Source organism: Mus caroli, unplaced genomic scaffold (genome assembly GCF_978045245.1).
Source record: "Mus caroli unplaced genomic scaffold, Mus_caroli_1 scaffold_6, whole genome shotgun sequence".
Classification (NCBI taxonomy): Eukaryota; Metazoa; Chordata; class Mammalia; order Rodentia; family Muridae; genus Mus; species Mus caroli.
The window spans coordinates 54476863-54498293 of NW_028227261.1; the positions used below are offsets into that span (position 1 = coordinate 54476863).

Genomic DNA, 21431 nt, shown 5'->3' on the forward strand with positions numbered 1-21431 from the left:
ACACATAATTTTATCATTTATTTAAAATGTAATTTTTCTCACTAATCAAACTGATGTTTTCTTTGCTATGATAAAACATTGACTAAAGACAACTTGAGGGAGGAAGGGTTATTTTAGCTTACAAATTAGGATTCATTACTGAGGAGAGTCAAGGCAGGAACCTAGAGGCAGGAAATGAAGCAGAGAACACTGAGGAGCACTGTTTACTGGCTTGCTCCTCATGGCTTCCTCAGTCTGCTTTCTTATAACACCCAGGACAACCTGCACAGGGGTCTTGCCTACAGAGGGCTGGTCCCCTCGCATCAATTATCAACCAAGAAAATGCTTCACACACTTGCCGACAGGCTAATCGGGTGGAGGCGTTTTCTCCACTGAAGTTCTTCCGAGATTACTGACGTTCGTATCACGCTGACAAACACTTATCAGAACAGATGCGCTTGCTTGTTTTTAAATAACGAATTAAATAGCTGAATATTTGATGCTGTAAACTCAGAGCACCTTTGATGTCTTTCAGAGTTGACTGATGTTTGTCTGTGTCACCACGGGTGCTAAGGACCCCTATTTGCACTAATATCACAAGGTCACAGAAGTATGTTTATGTCATTTCAGAAATTGCTGGGAATCCTGTCCTAATTGAAATTCAAAACAAGATAAACTTCTGTTTGTGTGTGTGAAACTTGAGTGACTGAAACAGGACTTTTATTTTTTATTTAATTTAATTTTAACATTTATTTATTTGTGGGTGGGGGCAGTCATGTGTAATGTCACACACGTGGAGGTTAAAAGACAACTTTTGGTGGTCAGATCTTTTGGTTCTTGATGTGGGCTCTGGGGATTAAGCCAGATTGTCAGGTCTGATGACAATCTTGCCATCCCAGCAGCCTCTAAGCAGCAAATTTAAGAAATCATTTTAACAGAATTCAATCCAAATATATGCAGTTGGATGCATGGTGTGCAACAAGGGGAGAAATACTACTGAAAGTCTTCGTCATAACAAATGTTTTTATAAGAACAGCAAGCTTTCTATATATAGTAATAGACAGACAGACAGACAGTACAATTCATAACAGGTGGATCTGAGCCAAAGTGCTTCAGGCATTGCTTGCTGGCAGTGTGTGTTGTGACAGTCCTTACAGGTCCAAGTGCAATTGTGTGTTCAGAACCAAGGCTGCAATGACATAGTTGGACACAATGGGCAGGCATGGCTAGAAATACCTCAGATTCATTATGTTTGATTTTTAAATTATCTTCGGGTTGCTACACATTTTAGAAAACTTTTACTTAATGACAATTTTGTGAGTACCCCACACTAAATCATGAAAAGAACCACAGGTTTGTAACAGGGCCCTAGACCTTAGCACAACTGACTCCATGATGGAAGTGCTATTCAGGGTATAAAACTCACCACGTAGACACTACCACCTGCTAAAAATGAAAACAAAGGCCCAATCCATCAAAGGCCATGGTTCTGGGAAAGTCTCTGAGTGTGCTAACCTTGCTTTTTGGCATCTGTGGCTCTGAGTCTGCCTAACTGTTCTTGTTAACTGAAGTATGTCAACGCAGGGCATGGTTCTTGTGCTTACAAGCTCACCCTGAGAAAGGCTCGGTCTACACTGGGATCCTGAATACCCAGTGTAGTTGCTGGTCAGCTAAGAAAGTCTTTCTAAGGGCTTAAGCCCATGTCTGATCAGTCTTCTCTGGCAAATACCCTACAAGTTTAAGATGCCAGAATGGAAGACACCTGAGAGCTACAGGGTTTTGTTTGTTTATTTTGTTTTTTTGGATAGGATAAGACTGAACAAACCTACTGTGAAAGATTATGATAATGAAAACTCAAAAGCACTCGATACAGATTAGGTAGGAATGGATGTTAATTCTTATTACTCTTTTCCATAGTTTGTTTCTCTCCCCTGCTCCTTTTGGAACTCTTACACCACAGAGCAGAGGCTGGGCCTGAAGAAACTTGTGGAAGCCGGAAGTTTTGTTTCTGGTTAAGTCCTCATGATAGTTAGTATTGTCAAGTTGACTACTAGAATCACCTAGGAGATCAGCAATACCTGTGAGGGATTGTTTAGATTAGGTTACCCTTTGGCTGTGCCCTTCAACATTACCTAGATTAGGATCTCCTAGAAGACTTGCTTTGCACAGGGATTCTGTAGACTGGTCTATCCCCTTGGCTGTGCCCTTGAGGATTATCTAGATTAGGGTAATGGAGATAAGATCCACTTTATCTGTGGGCAGAACCATTCCATGGACTGTGGTCCTGGATTTAATACCCAGGAGAAAGCTAACACAAGAATTCATCCTCTCTTCTTCCTGAGCATGCGTGCAGTGTGACTTTCCACCTCAAGTTTCTGTCATCACGACTTCTCATCATGATGGTCTGGTAATAAACCCTTTCTTCCTTAAATTACTTTTGTCAAATATTTTATCGCAACAACTGACACTTTCGTTCTTGCTAGGCAAGTCTTTCCAGAACCCTCTTCTAGAGTGGCTGGGATGGGGCAGATGTAAACACACAGGGCACAGATAGTGCCTCCAAGGGCACAGGTGGCTGCAGGGGGAGAATTCTTATTTCCTGCGTGAGTGAGTTCACCTCTTTTCTCTTCTCTTCTCTTCTCTTCTCTTCTCTTCTCTTCTCTTCTCTTCTCTTCTCTTCTCTTCTCTTCTCTTCTCTTCTCTTCTCTTCTCTTCTCTTCTCTTTTCTTCTTTTTTCTCCCCCCCCCTTTTTTTTTTTGGCGGGGTGGGGGGAACAGGTCATTTCACAGAGATCCACTCGTCTCTTCCTCCCGGAGTGTTGGGATTAAAGAAGTGTGCCAGTATGTCCAGTTTGAGTTCAATTCTCACAAGCTAGTTGGTAAGAGGAAGCGAGCGGAGACACTTGCGGGAGTCCGAGCCCGGGCAGGCGGAGACTCCAGGGTCCTCAGTCTTGGGTCTTGGCTCTGTCCAATTGTAGGAGCAGCTTCTGACGTCACGAGGGCCGGGCCATACAGGGGGCGTGGTCACTGAGAGTTGGAGGGGCGGGGCGCCGGTGCGTTTTTAGAGCGCAGGCCGCCGCAGCCGCGGAGTAGCCGGCAGCCGCTGACGCGCCGCGGGGTCCGCGCCCAGCCTCGCTCGTCCTGTCGGTGCCTCTCCTTAGCCGCGGGTGTCCACGCCGGACCCCGCACGGCAGGCTGAGTTGCCAGCCAGACTCCTGACCCAGATCGACCCTGCGCCAAGGAGCCGCGCGGCCCGGCGCACACGGAAGTGGTGAGTGTCCCGGTCGGGAGGTGGAGACCGCCGTGGCCAGCTCGGGGACCGTGAGAGGGGCGCGGAGCGGGGCGGCCGAGCGGCCAGGGCGGCCGGGGCGGGGATTTCCAGGCGGCGGGGCTGCCGGGAGGTGAGGGAGGGCCGCTCCGCTAAAAGCGGCCCGCTCCGCCGACATCCTGTTTATGGCCCCGCGGCCTGCGCGCCGACGGCCTCTGGCGCCGCAACAGCCCGGACCGCAGCACTCGCGGAGGGTCGTGGCCCAGGTTCACCCCTGGTCAGCTCTTGCGGGGGGACTTTTGGGGTTTGGGTCTGCGTGGGGGCGCGCCCCCGGGAACTCCGAACCGCAGCTTGCCGGAACGTAGCGTGATGGAGGGCCATGGGTGAAGGGAATGGGGAGAGACGACTGTAGGTCCTACCCGAAGGGACCGGATTCATCGAAACTGGGACTTGTGTCTGTGGCTCCCCAACTCCTGGCTCCGCTTCCACGCGAACGAACGCCCCCCTTCGCCTCAGAAGCAGTAGGCACCCCTCTGGAGACACTCCCAGGCTCCTGGGATGATGTGTGTTTATGAAGGGAGTTCTTTAAGGAGACTACACTAGAGGTGTGGTTATCTCCTGGTGCCCGTGTGCCCCCTTCGGAGGTGTAGCCTCTGATTTCCCGGGAACTAGGACCGGGCCCTAATAGTCTTAATTCATGGCTGTGACCTGTCTTCTGCCTCTGCTTGGATACATCAGTATCCATGCTATTAAAATTCCTCCCCAGTCATAGAGCTCAGTCGCAGGTATTTACGGTAGTATAAAATTACCTTTACTTCTTTCAGGGAAGAAGGCATTAAAAAACTTGGGTCGTTAAATAAGTAGAATGCTGAGGCAATTAGATAAAATTATCTAGTCTTTGGGTGTTGCCTTCCCCGTTTAAAAAGAAAATGTTTGAGTTACGTGTGGTGTAAAAAACTTTTTTCTTTTTCTTTTTAAATGAACATTTTGCATTGATTAAATTTTTATTCCTTCCCTTTCTAAAAACCACATTTATGTTGCCTATTGCTTTTGTTTGTGGGGACTCTGATGTTTTCCAAGTACTGGAATTTGGGGCTATGTAGAGCAACTATGATTTTGTTCAAAATGTCAGTCAGTAGTACCCAAGTTGAGAGATCATGTGGGGTTACCAGGTAAAAAATTAGATTTGGGGCCCTGTGTGCAAAGTCATTTCATCCCTGGCTTCAGTTTTCCAACATCTAGGGGATACTTTTTTATTGAGTGATTGGTTTGTTCTCTTGTGCATCATGGTGAGGGTTAATGGAGACTGCAGGCCAGCATTATAGACAGTTCTGGTATAACATGCTTTATAAAATGGAATAAATGCCTCCTCTGTATGGATTGAGATCATGTAGAAAGAAACAGGTACATCATCCTAGAGGGTGTGTGAACATTACAAATGTAATCATAACTTAATTCTAGTATCATATTAACTTGGACTGTATTTCAGTTTGTCTGCACTGCTGTACTGTTTGGGGGAGGGAGTTGCTCAGACTTTTTTGTTATCCTTTACAGTGAATACAGCTAGTTCTGTTTCAGTCCCATTTCATAGCACGCAATTTACTGGCTTCGGGAAAAGATGTTAGAAAGAGAATAAATTAGATATTGGTACAATAGCTAAGACATTTCCTAACATATTCTATTTTGTTGTAATTTAGGCAGGGGTTAGTATCAGTCTGTCTTACCCAGAAGATCATTATCTTTCTGGGCATTTGGTAGCCACCCTTTACAGATTTAAGGTGCTAGGAGGAGTTAGGCTGTAAAAATACTTTAATTCGGACACCTGCTATAAAAAGCTAGTGAAAAATATGGAGTTTTGAGGATAGAGTTGCTTTTACGGGAATGTGCTTGCCTTAAATTACACAAGGGAACTTAACCTCAGGGCTTTTAAAAAGGACGGTGAGGTCTGCCAGTTTGAAGAGGTTTGACTTTATGAACAGTAGTGATTCTAAAGAAGACTGACCGATTTCAACAGCACATTACCAGCTACAGATTTTAATGTTGTCTGAAGACATCATTCTGTTTATTCTGAATAATTTGAAGTAATACATATATTTGTAGAGAAATACAAATGAAGCAACTACTTAGAATATATGTAGATTTAAACTCATTTTTATACAGAGAACACTATAAATAATTGTACTAATCGAAAACAATTTACAGCTTAGCAAAGGTCAGGCAGGATCTGTGTTTTCTAGCTGCCAGATTTTCTGTGCTTTCTTTTTTCCTACTGAGGACACATATTCTGTATATCCTTAGTAAAATTTAGTGAGATGATGATACGCTGCTAGATTTATTGTCTGAGATGTGCACACACACACACACACACACACACATTTTTTTTTTTCCCAAGACAGGGTTTTTTTTTTTTTTTTTCCAAGACAGCCCTGGCAGCCCTGGCTGACCAGGTTGGCCTCGAACTCAGAAATCTGCCTGCCTCTGCCTCCCAAGTGCTGGAATTAAAGGAGGCGTGCGCCACTACGGCCTGTGGAGATGTGCATATTTTTACAAAGCATTTTTAAAAAACAATTTTTACGAGGCTGGAGAGATGGTTCAGTGGTTAATAGCACTGTCAACTCTTTAGAGGACCCGGATTCTATTTCCAACACCCACATGGTGGTCACACCTGTCTGTCACTCCAGTTCCTGGGGGATCTGACACCCTCACACAGACATACAAGCCGGCAAAAACACCAGTGCACACAAAATAAAAAATAAATCATTTAAAAAACAATCACATAGGACATTTCAGGCGGACAGGGAATGGGCTATTTAAGCAGAATCTAGCTGAACAAGCAACCTCTGATGTTCTCTAATGTGCTGTGGCTTAATGGACATGGAGCCTTGCCATAGAGCAGAGGCCGTGAAGGAATCTTGATGAATCTTTCAGACTGGTGGTTAACAGCTTGGTAAAATTTCATGCTGAGGGAGACATTGATATTTTCTGAGGAGTTTGGAGGGTACACCTTGTTGGGGAAGGTGATATCTAGTGGGTAGAGGCTAGATGTATTGTTAAACACTCAGTAATGCACGGGACGGCCCTTCCTATAGCCAAGTATGACCTGGGTCAAAATGCCACTAGTGCTCAAAAGGAGAGATGATGCTTAGGGGTGCCAGGGGAGAAAAGAGATAACGGGGTGCATGTTGTGGCAAGTGATTTCATTCCTGGCCCCGGCTTTCCTGTTCTAGAAAGAAACAAAAACACCTAGGTTAGTTATTTATAATGCAGTCTTGGTGGAGAAGCCAGGCAAGGAATGCAAGCATAATGTGTGAGAACCCAAGGACATATAAACGAGAGCTGCTGTGAAGAAACTTCATGAATGAACGGTTAGACACAGTGCAAGCCAGGGAAGAAGAGGCTAAGCTCATGTGCTGCGTGTCAAGCAGCAGGGAAGAGCTAATGCTATTGAGGATTCTGTGTGTGTGTGTGTGTGTGTGTGTGTGTGTGTGAGGGGGGACAGCAGGAGGGAGTAGGGGATTGATTTAGTATGCTTAGTTCTCTGGGTAGACTTTTTAGTTACCCCTCTTTTAATCACAAAGATTATTTTCACAGGACAAGGAAGAAACTCACTGTAGAAAAATTGGAAAATGTAAGGAAGTAGTAAGTACAGGAGGAAAAAAAAATCCTCTGTGCTCTGTATTGCCTTTCCCATGTTTCCTTTGAGCATGGTGGGTATTGGAAGAAGGCTTACCGTAGAAGGGAGCTGTTGGTGCTGGAGTGGGTGAGGGTAGTGCTGCTTCATTCTTCTGTGCCTTTTATTCCCCCTTTTCAAGAATTCAGACCATGCTAGGTGTGTGGTACGTATCTGTCCTCCAAGTACTTGGGAGGCTGGGGTAGGAGGAGCGCTTGGATTCTGGAGTTTGGCATCAGCCTCTGGGAGGGAGAGTGAGAGATTTTTTCCTGTGTAATGCAAGGTACAAGGACATTGACTCATTGGTGCTAATGTATTTGTGCCAAGCTTTGTCTTCAACGCTTCGATTGCTACTTCCTCTGCTTTACTCTTCTTGTCCTCAGAGAGATATGCCACTCTAGCTTCCGGTCTCAAAAACTTCCTGGTAACACGGTTAGAAAGGGCTGCCGTGTTGAAATGCTGGTGTTTCAGAGGAAGGAGAAGAATTCCTGTGAATGCTCTTCTTGCCTTTGAGGGACATGCACACTTTATCCATTTGAGGCAATTGGAAAGGATCAGACCTTAAGTTCCCTTTTGTGTGGCATCCACTTTGTTTTATGATGTGGGGTCTTCACAGCTGGTCCCAGCACATCATTCCTCAGTGCTCTGAGTAGATCCCTTCCTCCAAGGCAAGATGCTTGTTAGTAACAAAAGAAGGAAACATTCATTGTTGTTTTGAGACTGGGTCTTCCTCTAGCCCAGGGTGGTCTGGAACTCACCATGTGGCCTCAAACTTGTGATCTTCCTGCTTTAAACCTCCCAAATGCTGGGATTAGAGATAGGAACTAACAGAAAAATTCATTTAAGTGTACTCTGGTCAGAAGACAGCTGACACTTGTCGAGATATTTTAAATCTATATAACTGGTTTACTTAACACGTGCATTCACATGATGTTTTGTTTATCCAGTTATTCAGTACGTATTGATTGACTGCTTACTAATAATAGTCATAGAGTGAATAAGTGGAGTGAAGTACACAGGACTCCCTGCCTTATTGAGTAGGCAGACTGGTAGAAAAACTTGAGTGTGTTCCCAGGTCTGGTGGTGTGGTTATGCATGCAGAATGAGTAAGTCCCATCGTGTTGTTGCAGAGTGTTCCTACAAACTTTCAGAAGACTCCTTTGTAATCTTAAGATTACAGTATAGCTTTAGGTTTTTTTTTTTTTATATATTACATATCAATTCATACTTTTATATATATATGGACATCTCTCGGTGCCTGCTTAGTGCTTGGCAGATGACTAAAGCACAGCTCATATGGAAATAAGCTTGGTATACATAGCCTTTACAGTGCAAACGTGAAAAGTGAGCCTACTGGGGCCTCTCAGGAGAGCTAGACCTGTTCAGAGCCTTTTTCAAATACTTTTTAAGAAGAGATGGGGTAGACTTGGTAGGTGACTGAGCAGGCTAAGTGCTTGCAGTTCAAGCATGAGGACCTGGCTTTGATCGCCAGCACTCAAAAGACAGGATGCAATGGTACACACTTGCAATCCCAGTGCTGGAGAGAGGGTGCTGGAGCTTGCTGACCAACCAAGCTAGCCAAATAGGTGAGCTCCAGGTCTGAGTAAGAAGTCCTGTTCGTCCGTCTGTCTGTCTGTCTGTCTGTCTGTATCTTTTTTCTTTTCGTTTCTTTTCTTGAGACAGGGTCTTATGTAGCCCTGGCTGGCCTTGAACTCACAGAGCTCTGTTTGTCTCCTGGGATGAAGTGCTGGGATTAAAGGTAATAGCCACTACTCCTGGCTCTTAGAACTGCTTTTGGTTTGTTTTTGAGATACTGCCCTAAAATACAAGGTGGGTGGCTCCTAAGGAACACCTGAGATTGACCTATGATACACATGTATGTATATACACATACCCCCTCATATATGACAGTCTGTGTACTTCCCACACAGAAAGATGGGCGTGGGCTTTTGCTCCTGAGCTCAAGGAATACTCTTGTCTTAGCCTCCCAAATAGCTGTTCTTCAGGGCACACACCACTCTCCAATGCTTTTGAAGAGGCTTCGTTTGAGTAGGTCCTTGACGAGTGTGAGTTCCCTTGTTCTGAGGTAGGATGGGATGCTGAGAGGACATACAGTATGAGCAAAGGCATGAAGCAGAGGTGGGCAGGTACAGAAGATGGTGAGACACTGGTTTGCATATCCTGATTAGAGCCTAGCCTTCTCAGGAGAGAGCCAGAGGTGAGGAGAGTCTTGTAAGCAGAGACTCTTGCATCTGAACAGGAAGAGGTCAGGGACTGTGGCCTCTGGCCAGTGGTTGAGTAGGGAAGATGAGAGCATTTGAGGTTTTGGGGTAAAAAGAGCAGATGGAAGAACTGTGAGGCACTGAATTCTGTACAGGATCGACTTCTACCTTGGACCATGCCACCCTTTCCTTCACCCAGCACCAAAAATGCTTTATTTTGCCATCGTTGATCAGTTTTTGACTCTACCAGGAAACAGGAAATGTCTACAGTCAAACTAGGTGGCAAGAAGTCCATATAAGCTTTCCCTAAAGTACAGTAAAACCCATATGAAATTGTGTTTAAAGTTATCAAGTTCTCTGGTGATCTAGCTGATTTTTAAGTCAATCAGTGATTAAATACAATGATTAAAATCCTGAAAGACAGACATAGTTAGGGAATATGTACAAGGAGTCACATCCTGGAGGCCCAGGGCTGATGTTTGTCTCGGTGATTGAGGAGTAGCAGGATAAGGCACTGTGAGACCAGGACCAGAGCAAACAGTCTGGGACTCTTGAGGGGACTTAGGGTGAACAGTGCCACAATTTGCAGTTGTCACTATGACTCTACAGTGTGGTAGCTGGTGCTTACTAGTAAAGGAAGGTATCCAGAAGGGCTTGTGTTGTGGAACATGAGTGAGATGAAGGCGAGAGCATTCAGGGCTGCGGCTGAATAGGCTGCTTGTTTAGGGGCTGGCTGCTGTGTAAGTAGGGGATACCAGAACTTCTCCAGAACAGATTCAAAGAAGGGTTTCCTTAGAATGAAAATTTAGCAAGGGATCCATTCTTTACTGAGAGAATGGGTTAAGAACAACTGTTGTAGAAGACCCTTGTGCCTAGAACCCAAGCTGAAGGAGACTGACAGGTGGTTTATTAAACTCCAATAGAAAATAGATCTTTTGATTGCATTTTAGCCTTGCTCTTCTTCCTTTGTTTCTGTAAAGATTTATTTTTATTGATGTGGATGTGCATAGCTGTGTGAATGTGTGGCACTGAACAGGTACCCAAAAGGACTAGAAGAGGAATTCCTGGAACTGGAGTTACAGGGAGTTTGAACTATCTGCTGTGGGTGCTGGGAACTGAACTCTGGTCTTCTGGGAGTGCTCTTAACTGGTGAGCCATCTCTCCAACCCAACAAGTTATGACTGTTGCTTATCCACAGAGTGGGATAGAGACAATATCAACTTCTATGACGATTTGAGGATTGAGAGACTACTAAACATTTTGAAATGGTGTCAGGCACAGACTGAGGTAAAACCGTTCTGATTGTTTTATTTTTTTAACTTTTCAAAATGGAGTATATGCTTTCGGTCAATTTTTAAAAAGCTCAAGTTATATCCATAATGTTTAAAAGATGGCATAGCACGTCCCCAGAAGATACCAAACAAAGAGTACCTGATATATTGTATTTTTGAAAGATTTCTGTTAAGAGTGGGTTCAACATAATAATAATTTTAAAAAGTTTTGGTGCTTAACCAAGGCAGTTTCCATTGAGATGCTAGATGAATTGTTTTATTTTTTAATGGAAAATTAGAAAATTGTTTTTATGTAACCTCTGTAGGAGCTGTCCAAGATATAATTGGGAGGAGCACACTGGGCATTTCAGAAGACCAATGTAAAGGTGCTGTTTAGCTTTTGTTAAGTCCATGCTTGTAGCCAGTGGTGGGCTGCTGGCCAAGAGACGCAGGCAGACCTGTTTATAAAATGATGTCTTTAGAGTTGTGTCAGAATTAAACATTTTATAAGGCAGATAATGATCCAGGGAGCTTTGCTCCCTAAAGAATGATAGGAATTTAAAGGAACTTTAGTTTGTTGTGTTCCTTTCTGCAGTTTCTGCTCTGTGTTATCTATCATACTTTCCTGAAGCAGATTTACTCAAAGCAGAAAATTATACAGTCTTTTCTCCTAATCATGTGTATGTGCACATATAGATATATGTATATTTCATTCTTAGTGATGTTCTTGTACAAGCTTATTGAATTTAAGTATTCATAGAAAATGATAGGCTGGGCATAGTAGTGTATACCTGTAATCATAGCACTTGGCAAATGGAGGCAGGAAGGAGGAGGTCAAGGTCATTGTCAACTACAGAAAGTTTGAGCAGGCCCAGGCTGCCTGAGGCTGTCTCAAAACAGCAAGCAAGCAAGCAAGCAAGCAAGCAAGCAAGCAAGCAAGCAAGCAAGCAAGCAAGCAAGCAAAAACAACCCCCTCTCTCTTTGGAGAGAGAAAGAAAAGTTTAAAAGAACGAGTGGTTGGAACAGCAGTCTTGATAACATTTTTTTAAAGAAGATTTATTTATTACTATCTATGTTATATGTGTTTCACTTCATGAGTTTATGTGCACTGTGTGCGTGCAGGAGTCTGCAGAGGCCAGATCTTGCTGTATGCTGTTGTGAGTCATTCTGTTGGCACTCAGAATCATACCCAGGGCCTCTGAAGAGCAGCCCAGTGTTTTTAGTTGCTGATCCAGGTCTCCAGCCCTACTCTTATCCATGTGCTTTGACAGCAAAGTACTTGCAGCTGAGTCCTTTCTTCCCATTTAAGATTGAGAAAGAAAACCCCAAATCTGGAGGGCAGTGGGCAAAAGAGTGGCCACCTGAACCTGCGAAAAGACTGCCTGGAGAGATTTAAAGAGTAAACTTAGATGTAACATTTTCAGGTATGTTGGATAATCAGAGGCTGGTCTGACTGCACAGAGTAGAAATAAGAATAATTTGTAATGAATGCAACTATCATTTGTTTTTAATAATATTGTAAAGGGCTTAAGGCTATTAGAACTGACAGTTTGCCAATTAACCATGATTATATCTGTGGGCTTGTTTGTTAATATAATTTTCTCTGGAGGGGTTATAATTTATAGCAATTTTTTTTAATTAGTAGAATTTAAAATAATCTTTTGTGTTGGTAGGTTGCTGGTAGAGAGGCACAGGAAGACTTGCTTGTCAAATGATGTCTTTAGAGTTTGTGCTGATAGTATCACACACACACACACACACACACACACACACCCCACACACACACAGAGCAAGTGCGCAAGTGAGTGCAAGAGCACTAAATATGTACCTGCTAAATATGTATCTTCCTGTGGAAAGTCTTGTTTTTAAAGCTGATTTTTGGCTCTACCCAGGAAGGCAGGCAGATGCAATTTGCATTAATAAAGATAAATTTTTCTTTTGGCCACACTTAGAATTTTTTTTACGACTTTTAGGATTAACTTTTTGCATAACTTAGCCTAAAGAAAGTAGCATATGCATTGCCTAAATTTTTATTTTGCTTGATTTGGTTCAGCTGGAGCCACTCTAAAATTCTTGCTGACCACTGTGTTTGTGTTACCCCATTGGGAAACTCAACTGATGTCTGATGGTACTTCTACATGCACAGCTTGTTAACTGCTTGTTTACAGAGACCTTCCACTCAGGGTGCGTGGACATAGAAGGGAGGGGTCATAGGTTCAACAGGCCTGAACATAGATGGTAAGTCCTCTTGATGTGGCTTTAGGAAGTAGGCCACTTCTGATGCACTAGCTGGCCACTAAAGAAAAGCTCTTAGGTTTATCATGATATGTGAAGACAAGGTCGGCCTGACTCTATCCTTTAGGTTTCAGCAGTTAAGCAGTTACACAAGGATTGTGACGTTTATGCTAAGTGTCAGAAGAGATGAAAGGTTGGTTCTAAGACAGAGATGAAGCTAGATGAAGGGAGTGGGACCTGGGTAGTGAGTTTTTTGTACATTAAGATCTGAAAGATGAAAGAGGCAATGCTTAAGAGTTTAAGGAAGTTTTTATGTGTGATGATGGTTCAGTGTGTAAAGGGGCTTGCTCCCTGAGAACCTGAGTTTGATACCCAGAATTCACATGGTGGAAGGAGAGAACTGACTTCTGCAAGGTGTCCACTGACTTGCATATGTATTATCTTGTGTGTGTGTGTGTGTGTGTGTGTGTGTGTGTGTAAACACAAAGTGGAAGTTGAGTGAGGAAGATGTTGGATGTTAACTTCTGGCCACCATCCACACTGACAGACATGTACACACACATAAAGACTTGTGGCTAGAAGGAACAGCATATGCAAAGCCTCTGGGGTAGGACGGACATCCTGTACAATATACAGAGAGGAGAAGGAAGCTGGGGTGTGAGCTAGACGGGCGCCTGATCAGACAGGGCATTATGGTCCGTCATGTTACTTTGGATTTTCTACAGTGGTAACAAAGGAAGTTGAAGATTCTAAACTCAGATGGTCATCCTCTCTTGAAAAAAGAATAAGAACTTAGGATCCCCCTTCTTACTACTGCTCCGGGGGCCTCCTTTCTCCACTTCCTCAGTCTGCTGCCAAATGACTCGAAATCTTTCATTTCCTTCCACCCACTCATGGTTTAACCCTTTGCAAAAAGACTGCTATCTTCGTACTCCAGATTGGTCCCTTGAGATCACCAGCCACCTTTCAGTCACGGTCTCGTATCAACACCTTTTTTTCTGCCCTTCTTATGTAAAAGTTCCTTGTTGGCAGATGCCCCCGGCCCACTGTCTTCTGGTGTCTGTGGCGTAGTAAGTAGTCTTGTGTCTGTTCTCTTTTAGGGTAGACATGTTTCCCTCTTCTGACTGTTTCCCCTCCCCAATGAGGTTCTCCTCAAGGCTCGTGATTTTGTGAACCATGTAGATGTGCTGCTTTGCCACTTATTTTTCTTTCTTTTCCTCTCTGCTTCGTAACTTTTCCCAACACTGGTTGAGCTATTTCACCTCTGTTCAAGTCATTGGAGACAAGAGGTGTAGGCACTTGTAACAAGGGCTTGGGGAGGAGGGGGAGAAGGCTCAGTCCCTGACCTGAAGGAGCAAACATACTTAGATGTTAAACTTGTCAGTAAGTAATGTCAGTGTGGCACGTTGGAAATCAGAGTCGAGTGTATTAGTGAGGAAACAGGGAATGTGCAGGGGTGGGAAATGGGCCGCATCTCAGAGGAAGTGATGACATTGGGGCTAGGGCCTAGAAGGTGAGTAAGAGAAGCCTGGCTTTGCATAGATCTGGAGGAAGCTGACAGGAAAGGGAGTGGGGAGGTGCAGAAGCAGCACCTGTGCTCCTGTTCAGGATAATTGTGTGCATCATGCCGGATCTCCCGGCCCAGTGTCTTGTTGATACCTCACAGTTTAGTGCACCAAAACTGATGCCAGCTCTTTCTGACCCATTGTCATACTGATAGACAGTTCTCTGCTTTTCTTAATAATGTCTTCCTCAGCTCCAGGGGCCAAGCGGTATTTGTTAGAACTGCTGGCTTCTGTCTTTGTGGCCCTCCAGCAGACCATGGGGCAGCATGTAAACCAGCCATATGAAGGTCAAGTGCTTCACATTACATGTGAACAATGAAGTCTATATTTCTGTTTGTTTTGAACATGTAAAGGCCTGTCAGTTTTTGAGGTACTTCCCTTGAGGTTCTGTATACCCTTCTAGCTAATGCTGTACTGGCCTTTGAGATGACAAAATTACTCCTGGTTTTCTGGCTGTAACTCATTTTTCAGTTTTGGCAGAGCAGAGAGCTCTAGTATGTTGTATGTTAACTTGGTCTTTTGGGTGTTGACTTGGAAACTTCATGAATACAGCAATGTGTGTTGGGGCAAAATGTTTTCCAACTTTCTAAAGAGCAGTGCTGTCTTTAAGCTAAACAGTACGAGTGTGTGTGTGTGTGTGTGTGTGTGTGCATGCATGCATGAGCATGTATGTAGGCTAGAAGTTATTGTTCAGGTGTCTTCAAGGGCCATTAGCTTTTTTTTTTTTTTTTTTTTTTTCCCAGTTTGAGACTGTCTCACTGACTGGCTAGGCTGGCGGGCTTCACCTCCCTGACATTACACACATGCAGCACTGTGCTCCCAGATGTTACACACAGGCAGCACCGTGCTCCCTGACGTTTCACACAGGCAGCCCCGTGCTCTCTGATGTTACACACAGGCAGCCCCGTGCTCCCTGACAGGATAAGCTTAGGTTCTCTTTCCTGTACAGGAAGTACTTTACCACCTGAGCTATCTCACCAGCTCCAGACTCTTTCAGCTGGAAAAATAGCGCAAAACAAAATCCAATGGAATAGGAGTCAGGCAACACCAAAGGAGAACGATTACTGCAGAATTATGATTCAGATGGAAGTATGGCTTCTGCTGGGTGAAAAAGGGACATTTAACGAGCCTCCTCCGACATTCACGAGAGGCAGGGAAGGCTGTCGAATGACTTCCTTTTTGGCTGCAAATCTTGTTTACTTTCCTCAGGTTAGAGCTAGAGCGCTCATGGTTTTAAGAGATCATGAAGACAGCCAACTCAAGCACATTTAGTTCTGAGTTCATAGGAACTGTTTAATAAGTACATTTAAAGTTACTAGCACACATGAAGTAAGAATTGGAAGACATCAGAGTGCCTCAGGAAATGGCTCCTTTTCTATTTTGACAGTGGAGGGGAAAAAGAGGGTGGCAAGGAAGTGACTGGCCAGGGCTTTTGTGGGCCAGGGCTTTAGTAGGTTGTTGCTGTTGTTTGACCCAGGTTAGCCTTGAATTTATGTTTCTCCGCCTTGGCATCCCAAGTGCTGGGATTATAGCTGTCTGTTACAGCATGCTTGATATGTCATTGATACTTGCAGCTCATGAAATAGACACACATGGAATTTGTTAAATTAAATTTTTTATTAAATTATATTGTTATTATTATTTGGTTTTTCAAGACAGGGTTTCTCTGTGTAGTCTTGGCTGTCCTGGAACTCACTCTGTAGACCAGGCTAGCCTCGAACTCAGAAATCTGCCTGCCTCTGCCTCCCAAGTGCTGGGATTAAAGGTGTGCGCCACCACGCCCAGCAAATTATTTTTTAAAATTTATTAGATTTGATTATTGAAGTAGTTCAAAAAAGGATGAGATCTAAAACTTTTGTAATTATGTGTTTATGTGTATGGGGACTGTGCTGAGATGAGGGTGTGGAACCCTTGGAACTGCAGTTACAGATGGCTGTTGTGAGCACTGGGTCCTCTGGAAAAGCAGCAAGCTCTCTTAATTGCTGAGTCATTTCGTTTGCAAAATTGCAAATTGCAGGCTGAGATTGTTTATGGGCAGAAGGCTTTGAGGTGATTTAAGAGATTTTAGGATTCTTTAGACCTTGTCTGTTAATTTGGATATTAATAACAATGGTGTCCTATAAAAGAGGAACAATGGAGCTGTTGGTTTGGGGGAGGTGTCCTGGGTGCACAGTCTGAAGGACTGGCTGGGTGGGCAGTGCTGAGCCCCAAACCACTCCCAGGTTACATCTAGGAATGATTAGATGGTTTCTCTCTTTTGTTAAAAACTTTTTAAACATTCTAATACTGACTACATATTTAATGTCTCCCTTAGTGCTGGCATTTACTTGCACATCGATATTATTGTTAGGCTAAATGAGAAAAGTGTACATAAGTCATATTACAGAAAAATTCTATCTCGGGCTTTATCATTAATGAATATTATGTAATTTTTGTTGCAGGCTATATATACTCTTTTTAAAAATCATTTTAAAAGTTCTATTGCAATATAGTCTTCATAAAAGTCATTTTAAGTATCTTTATTTGGGGTATGTGTTTTGCTTAGATAAAATTACCTATTATTTAATATTTAAGCAGTTTCTGCTATTTTGTACTATGTGTTTATGTGAAGTGGCAGTTTCAGCACTGATGATTTTAAAAATCAAAATTTTGATCAACTTTGAAAAACATTGAAGATACTGTGTCCTACAGTATCAAATGTTCAGCCAGGACTTAATTATTGATGAAAAATGATCAAGCAAAAATTTGCTTTGGTCTTTAGTAAAAGATAAATGTGTATTAAGGAATTATTTTTAAAATTTCTTTCTGAGCATGGTATCCTTTAATCCCAGCACTTGGGAGGCAGAAACAAACAGATCTTTGTGAATTCAAGGCCACCCTGGTCTACATAGTATCTTCCAGGGTAGCCAGGACTACACAGTGAGACCTTGTCTCAAAAAGAAAAAAAATTCTTTATGTCTAATTATTAGTCAGTGTTTGATTTATGTATCTGATTTTTATCCCTATATGTACCAGATTGTGCAGATTTCTGTGTGAGAAGAGTCATACATGGAAAAAGCCTTTATAAGAAGCCTTGCCCTGTGGGCTGGAGGGAAGACTCAGTGCTTAAGAGCACTGTCTATTCTTGCAGAGGACCCAGTTCAGTTTCCAGCATCTACATGGAAACTCAAAACTGTGTGTAGCTTCAGTTCTAAGGAATCTGACACTTCTGGCCTCTGTGGGCACCGTGTACACAGGTAGTGTACATACATACGTTCAGGCAAACACTCTTAAAATAAAAATAAGGTCTTTAAAAAAGTCTTTTTGTTCTGGGTCTTGCCTAGCATATACAAGCAACAGTTACCCAGTGTAGGAAACTGTTTTATTAAGAACAGTAACAATAAGGATGGGGCGATGTGCTGTGGAGATGGCCTAGTTGATAAAGTGCTTGCTCTGGAAGCATGACCCATCTTCAGCATCCATGTAAAACCTTGGCCTGCTAGTAGATGCTTTGTAATCCAGTGTTGGGGAAGTAGACAGGAGGGGCTCACTGGCCAGACAGCCTAACCTAGCTGGCAAGCCTGTCTCAGAACACACATAGACTTTACCACCACCAAAGTTGACACTTCAAACTTGACCTTTGGGTTCCACAGACACGTATGCACATGCACTTGTACACCACACCCCTTTCCTCCCAAACACCCACTTCTGAGGTTTGAAAGCTCCTGACTGATAATGTGCTTTGGTTTCATTCATTTGAGAACTAAGGGAATTTGAGTTTAGGAGAAGAAACAATTTCACACTTCTGATCCCAAACTCCCTGTTCTCCCATTGTGTCCTGGTTTAGGGACAACACACCACTCTGTGGAGTCAGGCCTGTAATGCTGAAGCTGTTGAAGTCTTTGGGGGAGCCTCCAGTGGCTCACTTGTCTTCAGTTGTACCTTTGGTTATTGTTGTTTCTGTCCATGTTTGAGTTAGAATTTATCTACCCTAACCTGTCCTTGCAGGGAATTTTGTTGTCAGCAAATTTTCAAGGTGGAGTGCAGCCTGAACAGACTGTTCAGTAAAGTTATTTATGGCTGAAACCCTGAGGCTGAATTGTGTTGACTAAGACTTGGACCTGGGCACAGTTACTGTTTCCTCTTTCCTTCTGATAGTCTTTCCTTTCTTCATTTAAAAAGTTACAGGCTCTGCATTTAAAATAATTGTAACCTTTCTATATTGTACAAGAAAGATGCATCTTAGTCAATCTTCACTGAGATAGGTATATTTGATCTCTACGGACACGACAGTGTTCTTACAATGTTATTTTGGATTGATTTTAGGTCATTCCTGTCTTCAGTGCATGTTTAACTAGTAGTTAGGGTTTAATTATAATAGTGTGTACTCATTGTTGTTATCCTTTCAGAGGTGTCAGGACAAAAGCCCAATGCTTGGTACTTTCTAGGCAGTCACTGGGATTTGCCATACCATTGAACTGTAGAGGATAGCAAATTTTCCTTTTAGAAAACTTAAACCTTGAACCAGTGAGATGGCTTAGCATGTGAAAATACTTGTTTCTAATGATGGAAACTGATGAGCTGAGTTCACCTCTAGGACTCAAGATGAGACCACACCTACACGTGTGCATAGCGTGCATGAACACACCTACACGTGTGCATAGCGTGCATGAATGAACACTCTCTCCCTCTCCCTGTCACTGTCTCAATAATAATAAGAATTATTATTATAAAACTACTAATAAAATATATAAGAAAACTTAGGAACTAAGTAAAAACACTCTTAAGACCTGCCATTCACAGGTTAACAGTTTTGTTGAGGTCTTAGTATTTATCATTTAGTCTTTGTTTCTGTGTTTATGAAACTGTACATTTAAAATTTTTTTTCTTGTGTTTGTTTTTGAGACAGGATCTCGTTACATAGCTCTGGCTGTCCTGGAATTCACTTTGTAAACCAGGCTGGCCAAGAACTAACAGAAATCTGCTTGCCTCTGCCTCCCAAGTGCTGTGATTAAAGGCATTTGCCACCACACCCACTGAGTTAAAAAACAAAAAACAACAAAACAAAACAAAACCCCCACACATTTTCAAGGAGACCATGATGTGCAGTTGTTTTTTAATGTGGTTTTCTTACCAGGTGATTTCTTATCCCTACCCCACAGTCATAACTTTTGTTTTCACTCCTATGTATGATGCATAGTTTTTACTGCATGGATGGACCAGAGTTCACTAACCTAATTCTGCACCGTGGGCTCTGTATGTTGCTTGTCTGACCTATACTATATGCATAACTGTTTATACATATATACAATTTCTGATTATTTCCTTAGGATACTATTAGAGGTTTTTCCAAATGTTAGTTACATGAGTTACATGCATGATTTAAAAAGCACACAGTGATTGTGGGCTATTGATAGACCAGTGGTAAAGTGCTTGTCTAGCATGCATGAAGCCCTGGGTTGGAACTTGGGAGGTGGAAGTAGGAGAGCAAGTTCAAAGTCAACCACCAGTATGCAATGAGTTCAAAGCCAGTTTTAGCTGTAGACTCTGTACACACACACACACACACACACACACACACACACACACTCATACTCACAGAGAGAGAGAGAGAGAGAGAGAGAGAAAGCACCTCAGTAAAACATCATAAATCTGCCCAGTTTTAATTAATTTTTAATAAAAATTACTTTACTGTATATGTATGAGTGCTTTGCTTATATGTATATCTTTCACAATATTTTTTTGTAAAAATTATTTTATATGTATGAGTGCTTTGGCTGTATTTTGCCTGCATGATGTGTATTTTTATCAGCTCATGACCTCAAACTCATGGCATCTTTTTAATTACTATATATGTATATGTGTGTGTGTATAAATATATAAATAAATATAACCTACTGAATCCATGTAGAGTTGCCTGTATGTTTTAGGGCTGACCACTTGGTATTGGGAAGCCAATTAGGATGTTCACTCCTGAGGAAAGACTGACCCTCCCTGTCTCAGGTGTTCTTAATTGCCTGTAATTCTTCATTTAGAGATGGGTCTCTGTGAGATTTCCCTCATCTATGTTGGCATGACAGCTGGCACTGTCATTGTTCTGGCCTTGTTTAGCCATTCCATCTTGTAGAGATTTTATGGGTATAGCTTTCCTGACATATCTAGAAGACACAGTCATACACAGACTTGCTGGTTCTCTGGTTCTTACAATCATCCCACCCCCTCTTCCAAGATGTTCCCTGAGCCTTAGCTGTGCCGCCTGTGTAGTGGATGTATCCACTGGAGCTGGGAACCCCGAGGCCAGTTGTTCTCTGCATTCTGACTAATTGTGGCTTTCTGTAGTGGTCCCTATCTGCAATAGGGAGAAGCTTCTTCGATGGGGGTGAGAGCTTCCTGTAGGTCTCAGGATGAGAACTTAAATTGCACTTAGGAATTTATACTGGTTTAGGAAAGTGGCCGTAGTAGGTTCTCTCACTAGCCATGGGTACAGTATCAGGCGCATTCCTAGTTTTGGTGTTATTTGATTGCTCAGGTCTGTTTCTGTGAAATGGAAGCTAACTTATCTTTGTAAAGACTTGTGATAACAAGTTTATAGCCACACTCTCTGGGGTGTGCAGTTCACTGGAGTATTTTGCCTCAGGCACTTTGTGTGGCTTGATGTTTTGAGCCTTTCAGATTCTAGATATGAAAGTGGTTTGACATTAATTTATAGCAGGAGAGCTTCCAGAGATCTCCGCACTGTCACAGCCAGTGAGCCTAGCCACATTCAGTGCTGCTCTTCTGTGACTTCATTGTTAGAATATTTCCTGTAACTTGCAAAAATTGATATTTCTGGTTGTTTCTATTTAAATGTTTTATTCATGACACATTTCTTAACTATAAAGTATGCATCTAGATATTCATTGATTTTTTTTTCCCCTTTAGCAACAAAGCAGTATTCTAAGCTAATATAATGGTGTTTTTGCCTAATGGAAAGAAAGATTATGTTAAATTTGAAATTGTGCTCCTAAATTATAGAATGGTGTATTACTGTTTGGCAGGTAAGATTATAAACGGTGTTATAGTGAGAAAATTCTTGTGTAAGGACCTGTTTCTCAAGGAAACTGATTTTCCAGAAGTTTGGTGTCCAGCTTGCTTTTTTGCTCTCCTTTGGTGTTTATTTTGTGAAGCTGGAGCCTCTTAAAGGGACGGGCAAGACCTGTGGCTTCCAGGTGTGAGGGCATTCTTCTTGGGGATCTTGGTGACA

At 42.7% G+C, this 21431-nt stretch overlaps 1 protein-coding gene across 1 annotated transcript in view; it reads left to right on the forward strand.

The window, feature by feature from the left end:
• Nucleotides 1–3006: 3006 nt before the first annotated feature.
• Nucleotides 3007–21431, forward strand: part of Jak1 (Janus kinase 1) — a 112064-nt gene continuing 93639 nt past the window's right edge. The window contains exon 1 of the mRNA XM_021159432.3: nucleotides 3007–3249. The gene's annotated coding sequence lies outside the window, so the exon portion shown is untranslated. The remainder of the gene's footprint in view (nucleotides 3250–21431) is intronic.